The sequence below is a fragment of the Pagrus pagrus genome, assembly GCF_965226575.1.
Source record: "Pagrus pagrus genome assembly, contig: HAP1_SCAFFOLD_143, whole genome shotgun sequence".
Lineage (NCBI taxonomy): Eukaryota > Metazoa > Chordata > Actinopteri > Spariformes > Sparidae > Pagrus > Pagrus pagrus.
In genome coordinates this window covers 140,921-151,561 of record NW_028175320.1, presented here as the reverse complement: position 1 = coordinate 151,561, position 10,641 = coordinate 140,921, and the positions used below count along the sequence as shown (strand labels likewise).

Sequence of the window (10,641 nt, the reverse complement as noted above, 5' to 3'; positions counted from 1 at the left end):
CAAGGTTATTTTCGTCTTCATCACAGTATGACACCTTCTTGTGTCCCCTCTTCTTAGTTTTACACTTGACCTTTTTGGTCCTGACTTTCCGTGCACGGAAAGCCTCCTCTTCCTCGTCACCGCTGTACTTGTCCTCAATAGGCTCGTCATCAATGAACTCATCGTCAACGTCATATTCATCATGAGTCTCAGTGTTGTCGTACTCCATTGTAAGGCTCAGATCCTCACCAGGATGTTTATCCAGACATTCATCCTCAGAGTCCACCTCCTCAGACTCGTGTTCGTACAGACATTCCCCCTCAGAGTTCACCTCCTCGGTCTCGTGTTCGTACGGACGTTCGTCCTCAGAGTTCACCTCCTCGGCCTCGTGTTCGTACGGACGTTCGTCCTCAGAGTTCACCTCCTCGGCCTCGTGTTCGTACGGACGTTCGTCCTCAGAGTTCACCTCCTCGGCCTCGTGTTCGTACGGACGTTCGTCCTCAGAGTTCACCTCCTCTGCCTCGTGTTCGTACGGACGTTCGTCCTCAGAGTTCACCTCCTCAGTCTCGCTCAGCCGAATGTTCACATCCTCGCGATTGAACCTGTTCTGCACTGTGCTACACTCTCCTTGTTGTGCTTTACGAGCTTTCTTGTCACTCTTGGACATGGATGACTTAGAGGCTGATGATGATTTTTTTGAAGTATCAAACCCTGGGTGATCTCGCTTCAACGCGTTGGGTTGATGACATGCTTGGTTATCAGCACCAATGCATCGTTTCAGTCTCACCACAAGTTTCTTAGTCATCTGCTGGGACTGGGGCCACTGCTGCTGCTGCTGCTGCTGCTGCTGCTGCTGGTGTCCTCTCGGTTCATCCTGAGTACTTTGGAAGGACGACAATACCTTACGTTTCCAGCTGAGGGTGGAAATAGTCTCTAAGCAATCCACCAGGGCTTTGCTGAGTCTGTCCTCTAGGCCGTGCATCATGATGATCTTGACTACGGTTCGGTTGGCAATAACCCACTCGCGAAGGATATCACTGTATTTTTTGTCTAACAGAGTGCTATCCAATCTCAGGAGAGTGCAGACTGTGTCTCTCCTGAGATTATTATCGTCGTTGAGCCAAGGTTCGCTTAGAAGCAGAGTCGACATGTTCTTGATCCATGTTGACACTGGAACTGGTTCCGGTATAATGATAGAGGACAGTCTGTCATCTTTGTCACCAACACTAGTCACAGCCTTTTTGTCGATGTACTGCTCATCAATAGTCAGACACCTAGCAGACATACCAGTGTCGACTTCTGAGTGTGATGATGATGATGATGATGATGATGATCGCCGTCTTGATGAACTAATCGGATCACATTCTCCTCCTCCCAGCCTCAGCCCTTTTTTCACTTTGTTGTGATAAGTGCGGAGTTTTAGGAAGATCACCTTAGCATTGGCATTCATCTGTACCGACTCCTTATCCTTGGGCTTGCCAAAAGCAGTGTTGTGTCTGATAATAGCGAACCACATCCTGTAGACTTTGTTCACGTTATCCAGGGTCTGCTGTTTGCACAACTCTTCACACTCTCTGACCATGTTGGTGAACATGCTGTTGTCCTCTTCATCCAGTGTGAAGTGGCGTTTCTTTTTGCCATACTTGGAGACGATGTCAGTCAAAGTTTTCCAGTCCTTTCTCATTTCTTCCTCCACCATACTGAGACGTTTCTTCCTTAACGTTGTGTGAGTCGTCGGGTCAGACAAGTACTTGTCCCAAACCCTTTGGTAGTAGCGTACCTTCTCAATCGGGCAAAATAACAGCTCTGCCACTGCAAACGCATTGGGGATCTTGTTGTCCATGAACCTAATGGCCCATTCCACCATCTCGGCCATTGTAGGGTCTGCAATGGCGCTCTCCACATGCTGGGGTAAATAATTACACCAACTGTTTGGATTCACACGCTTGATGAAGGCTGTCAATGCAGGGTTGTATATCTCCTGATACATTTCGGGTCCGGCGATGAAGGTATCTCTGTCAAACTCCTGCAGTGTAGCATTCCAACAGCTCACTAACTCTCCAGTACCCTTGACGACGCAGCATCGCTTGACAGCCCTGAAAAACCTTAATGTGGTAGACACGTACAGCTCACGGGCCTCAGCCTGACTCTTTCTCAGGGCAACAACAGGCACCAAGTTGACCCGATTGCCATCTACGAGCTTTCCGGTCCGTCTAAAGTACACAGTACGAGCGCCACCGTTCTTGTACGTGAAGCACTTCAGGTTACATCTCACCTCTTGTTCTGTGAAACAATCCACACTCATATCACGTTTCTTCTTCGTTTCAGCTGGTACAGTACTAAGCACACAGCACATGGGGTGTACATCTTCCATGCGAGAGGTCAGCGCGTCAGTGTGCTGGGTAGATGACAAGGTTTTATCATCTGTGCACACTAACAACTGGAAGGGTTTGATTTGTTGGAAAGACGGAGTCAGGGCTGTCTTGTGTGTGGGGACCTCAAGGGCCATGTCCCAAAATTCAAACTTGTTATGCGTAACCCGTTTCAACACCTCGAGGCTTTCGACTCCAGGGACAAACAGCACCTCTTGCACAAAGTGCGACTTTCCACTGCCCCCTTTGTCCATTGTTTTAATCCCGACAAGGTAGGTGCCGACCATAGACCTTTTGCCGTCACGGAACACGACGTTTTGTTGTGCAGAGTACTGGGTGACCACAGGGATTACTTTCTTGCCGCTGGCGCTTATCAAGTCTTTATTCGGTACAAAAAAGGTGGTGTAGTTATCTAAAGCCAGCAGCACGTGTTTGACACCAGCCCTGTCTACACCAGCCGTAGACTCAAAGTCGTTTCCACCTGCGATGTCCACAAGGTCCATTAGCGCAAGCAACAGAGAGTGTGACGGCTTTTGTGGAATAGCATCGGCGTCCCGAATCACCTTGTCCCTGATGATCTTGTAGACATTCTTCGGATTGTACATCTTCTCCCTGTCAGACAGTTCACCCTCCTTGCATATCATCAGGTCGACCACCTTCTCGAACAGTCCCAGTGCACTTTCACACTCGAAAACGTTCTTGTGAGCAGACTTGGAATACCACGGCGGGCGATCCGTCACAATGAAGCGAGTATTGTCCTTCATCGTGTAGCGCTGTTCGTGGAAAGTCACTCAATATCCAATAGAACCCCAGTTGTAAGTCATCCAGGCTGTGCGCAGTGAGTGTGCTGTGACCTTCAGTGTGATGAGAAGAGCACAAGTGAGTACCTCTCCCTTCAGAGACAGAAGGACTGTGATGTTGATGTGTCTCACGTAGTCCCTTTTACATGCCCTACTTATGCACCTAACGTGGGTTGGCTTAAAGGAAGCTGTTTTGACTTTACAGTAGTTGGAAGTCCACCCACTGCTGACATGGTCATTCATAGTCATTTACACAACATCCACCCTGATTGCACTGTGATGATTCGTAGCAGCAAGGTTCACATTATCCAACGGAAATCATTCGGTCCATCTGAAACAATGTTATCCAAGTGGTGTCATTCGTTCCAATTGACAAGAAATCATCCAACCTATGCTGTAAGTGAGTCTGGCTGTAATCAAACAGCAGTTACGCGTAACACTACAGCATAGGTGGGACACTGCGCGTAACTGCACAGGTTTCTCTATGCCTTCTGCCTATGATAGTTTTTGTTGACCTGGGGAAAGTTTGATTACAGCCAGACTCACTTACAGCATAGGTTGGACAATTTCGTGTCAATTGGAACGAATGATACTACTTGGACAAAGTTAGATTGCAGACAGATTCACCTCCGGTTACGCGTAGCAGCAAGGTTCACATTATCCAACGGAAATCATTCGGTCCATCTGAAACAATGTTATCCAAGTGGTGTCATTCGTTCCAATTGACAAGAAATCATCCAACCTATGCTGTAAGTGAGTCTGGCTGTAATCAAACAGCAGTTACGCGTAACACTACAGCATAGGTGGGACACTGCGCGTAACTGCACAGGTTTCTCTATGCCTTCTGCCTATGATAGTTTTTGTTGACCTGGGGAAAGTTTGATTACAGCCAGACTCACTTACAGCATAGGTTGGACAATTTCGTGTCAATTGGAACGAATGATACTACTTGGACAAAGTTAGATTGCAGACAGATTCACCTCCGGTTACGCGTAGCAGCAAGGTTCACATTATCCAACGGAAATCATTCGGTCCATCTGAAACAATGTTATCCAAGTGGTGTCATTCGTTCCAATTGACAAGAAATCATCCAACCTATGCTGTAAGTGAGTCTGGCTGTAATCAAACAGCAGTTACGCGTAACACTACAGCATAGGTGGGACACTGCGCGTAACTGCACAGGTTTCTCTATGCCTTCTGCCTATGATAGTTTTTGTTGACCTGGGGAAAGTTTGATTACAGCCAGACTCACTTACAGCATAGGTTGGACAATTTCGTGTCAATTGGAACGAATGATACTACTTGGACAAAGTTAGATTGCAGACAGATTCACCTCCGGTTACGCGTAGCAGCAAGGTTCACATTATCCAACGGAAATCATTCGGTCCATCTGAAACAATGTTATCCAAGTGGTGTCATTCGTTCCAATTGACAAGAAATCATCCAACCTATGCTGTAAGTGAGTCTGGCTGTAATCAAACAGCAGTTACGCGTAACACTACAGCATAGGTGGGACACTGCGCGTAACTGCACAGGTTTCTCTATGCCTTCTGCCTATGATAGTTTTTGTTGACCTGGGGAAAGTTTGATTACAGCCAGACTCACTTACAGCATAGGTTGGACAATTTCGTGTCAATTGGAACGAATGATACTACTTGGACAAAGTTAGATTGCAGACAGATTCACCTCCGGTTACGCGTAGCAGCAAGGTTCACATTATCCAACGGAAATCATTCGGTCCATCTGAAACAATGTTATCCAAGTGGTGTCATTCGTTCCAATTGACAAGAAATCATCCAACCTATGCTGTAAGTGAGTCTGGCTGTAATCAAACAGCAGTTACGCGTAACACTACAGCATAGGTGGGACACTGCGCGTAACTGCACAGGTTTCTCTATGCCTTCTGCCTATGATAGTTTTTGTTGACCTGGGGAAAGTTTGATTACAGCCAGACTCACTTACAGCATAGGTTGGACAATTTCGTGTCAATTGGAACGAATGATACTACTTGGACAAAGTTAGATTGCAGACAGATTCACCTCCGGTTACGCGTAGCAGCAAGGTTCACATTATCCAACGGAAATCATTCGGTCCATCTGAAACAATGTTATCCAAGTGGTGTCATTCGTTCCAATTGACAAGAAATCATCCAACCTATGCTGTAAGTGAGTCTGGCTGTAATCAAACAGCAGTTACGCGTAACACTACAGCATAGGTGGGACACTGCGCGTAACTGCACAGGTTTCCCTATGCCTTCTGCCTATGATAGTTTTTGTTGACCTGGGGAAAGTTTGATTACAGCCAGACTCACTTACAGCATAGGTTGGACAATTTCGTGTCAATTGGAACGAATGATACTACTTGGACAAAGTTAGATTGCAGACAGATTCACCTCCGGTTACGCGTAGCAGCAAGGTTCACATTATCCAACGGAAATCATTCGGTCCATCTGAAACAATGTTATCCAAGTGGTGTCATTCGTTCCAATTGACAAGAAATCATCCAACCTATGCTGTAAGTGAGTCTGGCTGTAATCAAACAGCAGTTACGCGTAACACTACAGCATAGGTGGGACACTGCGCGTAACTGCACAGGTTTCCCTATGCCTTCTGCCTATGATAGTTTTTGTTGACCTGGGGAAAGTTTGATTACAGCCAGACTCACTTACAGCATAGGTTGGACAATTTCGTGTCAATTGGAACGAATGATACTACTTGGACAAAGTTAGATTGCAGACAGATTCACCTCCGGTTACGCGTAACAATATAGGTTTCCATATGCCATCTGCCTATGATATTTTTTGATGACTTGATGCTGTACTGTTTGCATTGGCAAATCTATGCTGTTTCACGTAACAGGAGGTGAATCTGTCTGTAAGTGTTAGAGAAAAGTAAGAAAGTGCATCTCTGCCTCCACCTCAACTGTCAAACATTGACCACATGGTATGTTTACTTTTTGTTGATCTTATTTTTTGTGTCTTTAAGACTCACACACACTCACAATTATTTTTGAGAGAGAATTAGCAGAATATATCTGTACTGTCAGACATAGAAAGGCGAGACAGATCCTGACCAGATACAGGCTCAGTGACTATTCATTTGTGACATGCAGTGATGTATTCCCCTGCTAATTATACAGCAGAACCGTCTACATTATATCCTGTGTGTGTGTGTGATTTGTGACTGAATAAACAAACACTTTCTCTGATCACCAGAGACCCAAACTCCAATTCCACTGAGGGATGGCAGATGATAACAGTGGTGTCCAGACTGACGTGACAATGCAGTCCAATGATACAAAGACAGAGTATCGCGAAAGCGAATTACTGTGTATGAACACTGACATCTTTCTGTTTGACGAGATGCTGACGAACTTCCCCGAAACCAATGTTGATTGGAGCGACACAAACAGCCTACTACAGCCCTTACTATGGTTACATGAAGACTTTGACAGCCCACCTGAATATTCCTGTGTACTTGAAGAAATCATTGAGATACTTGATGGCCCCTGGATACCTTAGACTCTTGTATATCCATGTGGTGTCTACTGGTGTACAATGAAGAAATCACACCGTACTTTTTTATTTTATTCACATTGCATTCCATAACAACTTCAAATGCGAACATAATACAAATCTGTCTAAGGCTCAGCATATTGTTAACATGATCAACAATGTCATTGTCATTGTCATTAAATCTATGTGTCAGCTCTCTCTGTCTCTCTGTCTCTCTCACTCTCAATTCAAATTTACTTTATTTGCATGAATGTCACAGAGACTGTGTTGCTAAAGCGCAAAGAGTCAATTAAACAGAACACAAATACACTTCATGAGTTAATATATACATATATACATAGAGTAAAAATTGAAGAAAATAAAATAAGACATCAATTGTGAGGACATGTTTCTGTGTGGGTGTGTGTGTACACACTTTACACAGTACCATATGCACAGACAAAAACCCTCAAATGGATTACTTCAGAAAATCTCAATTTACCCACTTACCAGCAACCTGACAGTTAGTATGACTGGGGGCAGTGGTGGTATGTTGCCGCGTCCGCAAAGTCTGACACCCCCTCTTCCTCCACTGTGGTTTCTCACCAGCTTAGCTCTCACACGAGCAGGGAGATGGTCAGAGGGTGCGCTGTTTTTGTCCCACAGGGCTAGCAGGGTATCTTTGGAGTAGGCAAGGTGACACACTCCCTGAGTCCACAGTCCGTCATGCGGCCACTGCGGCAGTCAGTTGGAGGGTCAGCTGCTTGGCTAACGCCATCGGCGCCTGTCCACTGGATCCTCTGCTCCTCTCCACCGTCGTCGTAGGGAGACTGGGCTGTCTCTCGTGGGCCAGCTGCTAGGCTAATGCCATCAGCGCCTACCCACCGGATCCTCTGCTCCTCTCCGCCGTGTCGTAGGGAGACTGGGCTGTCTCTCGTGGGCCAGCTGCTAGGCTAATGCCATCAGCGCCTACCCACCGGATCCTCTGCTCCTCTCCACCGTCGTCGTAGGGAGACTGGGCTGTCTCTCGTGGGCCAGCTGCTAGGCTAATGCCATCAGCGCCTACCCACCGGATCCTCTGCTCCTCTCCACCGTCGTCGTAGGGAGACTGGGCTGTCTCTCGTGGGCCAGCTGCTAGGCTAATGCCATCAGCGCCTACCCACCGGATCCTCTGCTCCTCTCCGCCGTGTCGTAGGGAGACTGGGCTGTCTCTCGTGGGCCAGCTGCTCGGCTAACGCCGTTGGCTAGTTGACGTTGTTAACTCAGGCGTCCGTGGTGGCTACCACTGCGTGGTAAGGAGCTGATTGGGTTGGGAACCAGTCGTCCTAGAACTGCACCACATTTGTTTTCCTCTCTCTTCTCTGTCATACCTGAAACACACAAGTTATAAAATAGTGAAAAGAAAGCAGCACAAATAACACAACACAAGTACACAAGCACCCACCACAGAGTCAATTAAACAGGACAAAAATACACTTCATAAGTTAATATAAACATATAAAAATAGAGTAAAATTTAAGAAAAATAAAAAAGACAATAATTGTCTGTGTGTTCGTGTGCATGTTTAAAATAATAAACAGTAATAGAATAATAAGTAATAATGAGAATAAGTATTACTAATAAGTTACTGTAAGTAAAAGTTCATATTGTTTTCACATTCTGCTAAAACATGAACTTAAAGCAACACTAGGTAGTTTTTCGACCTTAAAATAATATTTCTAAACTCAGTTATGTGGTAGAATAATGGTTAATATGATGAATGGTGACGCCTCTGCAGCTTGGCTGGGGTCACGGCGGCAGAAACCGCACTGTGTAACTTCCCAGAGCGGGTAGGTACAGTACATACCTGACATAAAGAAGTCTAGTGCGACCTGCTTTAAGACACGTTTATTCATCGGTGGATTTAGCCAGCAGCTACTTGGATTTTTTGTAAACCAATGCCAATGCCAGGTCGCACTAGACTTCTTTACGTCAGGTATGTACCTACCCTCTCTGGGAAGTTACCTAGTGTTGCTTTACCTGACAGCAAACAATCGAGAATCCATTGTGGTCTGTGTCTCAACAGCAGCCAGGCAGCGTGAGGTTGTGAGCCTGAGCTCAGGGCAAAGGAAAGTCACAGATGACTTTTTTCTACACTTGCGGATCATGGCACGCATTTGCAGATCTGCCGCGGCAGAAGTGTAGCAAAAGGGAACAGAAATAAATGAGTCTTTCAGTCTTTACATTGAAATATTTCTTAATGTGTGACATGCAGTGACATCTGACTCTCTCTCTCTCTCTCTCTCTCTCTCTCTCTCTCTCTCTCTCGGGTTTTATGTAGCTTCCTCCTTTGACTTCCTCCTTAGACTCTTGTATATCCATGTGGTGTCTACTGGTGTATAATGAAGAAATCACACCGTACTTTTTTATTTTATTCACATTGCATTCCATAACAACTTCAAATGCGAACATAATACAAATCTGTCTAAGGCTCAGCATATTGTTAACATGATCAACAATGTCATTGTCATTGTCATTAAATCTATGTGTCAGCTCTCTCTGTCTCTCTGTCTCTCTCACTCTCAATTCAAATTTACTTTATTTGCATGAATGTCACAGAGACTGTGTTGCTAAAGCGCAAAGAGTCAATTAAACAGAACACAAATACACTTCATGAGTTAATATATACATATATAAATAGAGTAAAAATTGAAGAAAATAAAATAAGACATCAATTGTGAGGACATGTTTCTGTGTGGGTGTGTGTGTACACACTTTACACAGTACTATATGCACAGACATTTGGTGTGACAAAACTTCAACACTATAATCCTCAAATGGATTACTTCAGAAAATTTCAATTTACCAACTTACCAGCAACATGACAGTTAGTATGACTGGGGGCAGTGGTGGTATGTTGCCGCGCCCGCAAAGTCTGACACCCCCCTCTTCCTCCATTGTGGTTTCTCACAAGCTTAGCTCTCACACGAGCAGGGAGACTGGGCTGTCTCTCGTGGGCCAGCTGCTAGGCTAACGCCGTCAGCACCTGTCCACCGGATCCTCTGCTCCTCTCCGCCGTTGTAGTCGGGGGACTGGGCTGTCTCTCGTGGGCCAGCTGCTAGGCTAACGCCGTCAGCACCTGTCCACCGGATCCTCTGCTCCTCTCCGCCGTTGTAGTTGGGGGACTGGGTTCTCTCTCGTGGGCCAGCTGCTCGGCTAACGCCGTTGGCTAGTTGACGTTGTTAACTCAGGCGTCCGTGGTGGCTACCACTGCGTGGTAAGGAGCTGACTGGGTTGGGAACCAGTCGTCCTACAACTGCACCACATTTGTTTTCCTCTCTCTTCTCTGTCATACCTGAAACACACAAGTTATAAAATAGTGAAAAGAAAGCAGCACAAATAACACAACACAAGTACACAAGCACCCGCCGCAGAGTCAATTAAACAGGACAAAAATACACTTCATAAGTTAATATAAATAAATAGAGTAAAATTTAAGAAAAATAAAATAAGACAATAATTATCTGTGTGTTCGTGTGCATGTTTAAAATAATAAACAGTAATAGAACAATAAGTAATAATGAGAAAAATGACAGTATCAATAAACAGAAATAAATGAGTCTTAGTCTTTACATTGAAACATTTCTTAATGTGTGACATGCAGTGACATCTGACTCTCTATATCTCTCTCGGGTTTTATGTAGCTTCCTCCTTTGTGTGGGAGGTATGGAGTTCTAATTGTTGCAAAACTATTTGCAAATGTGCATCTCAAACTGTGTGTGTGTATTCAGATCTTTGTGTGGGTATTCAGATCTGTGTGTGTGTGTGTGTGTGTTCAGGTCGCGATCCGCAAGTGTAGAAAAGATTTGTCTGTCATTTTCCTTTGCCCTGAACTGACGCTGCCTGGCTGCTGTAGCAGTACAATCTACACATTGAGCATGTCACTATTGGGGTGACACTAACAGATGATCGTTACCCTAAACTTACTGTAACTAAAAGTTCATATTTTGTTCACATT

General features: G+C 45.2%; 1 long non-coding RNA gene across 1 annotated transcript; it reads right to left on the bottom strand.

Annotated features, from left to right (window-relative positions):
• Window positions 1-6,725: 6,725 nt before the first annotated feature.
• LOC311254032 lies at window positions 6,726-9,763 on the bottom strand. The gene is made up of 2 exons (XR_014622154.1): window positions 9,498-9,763; window positions 6,726-8,014 (listed from the first exon to the last, which is right to left on the bottom strand). It is a non-coding gene; the product is annotated as an uncharacterized lncRNA (long non-coding RNA).
• Window positions 9,764-10,641: the final 878 nt, after the last annotated feature.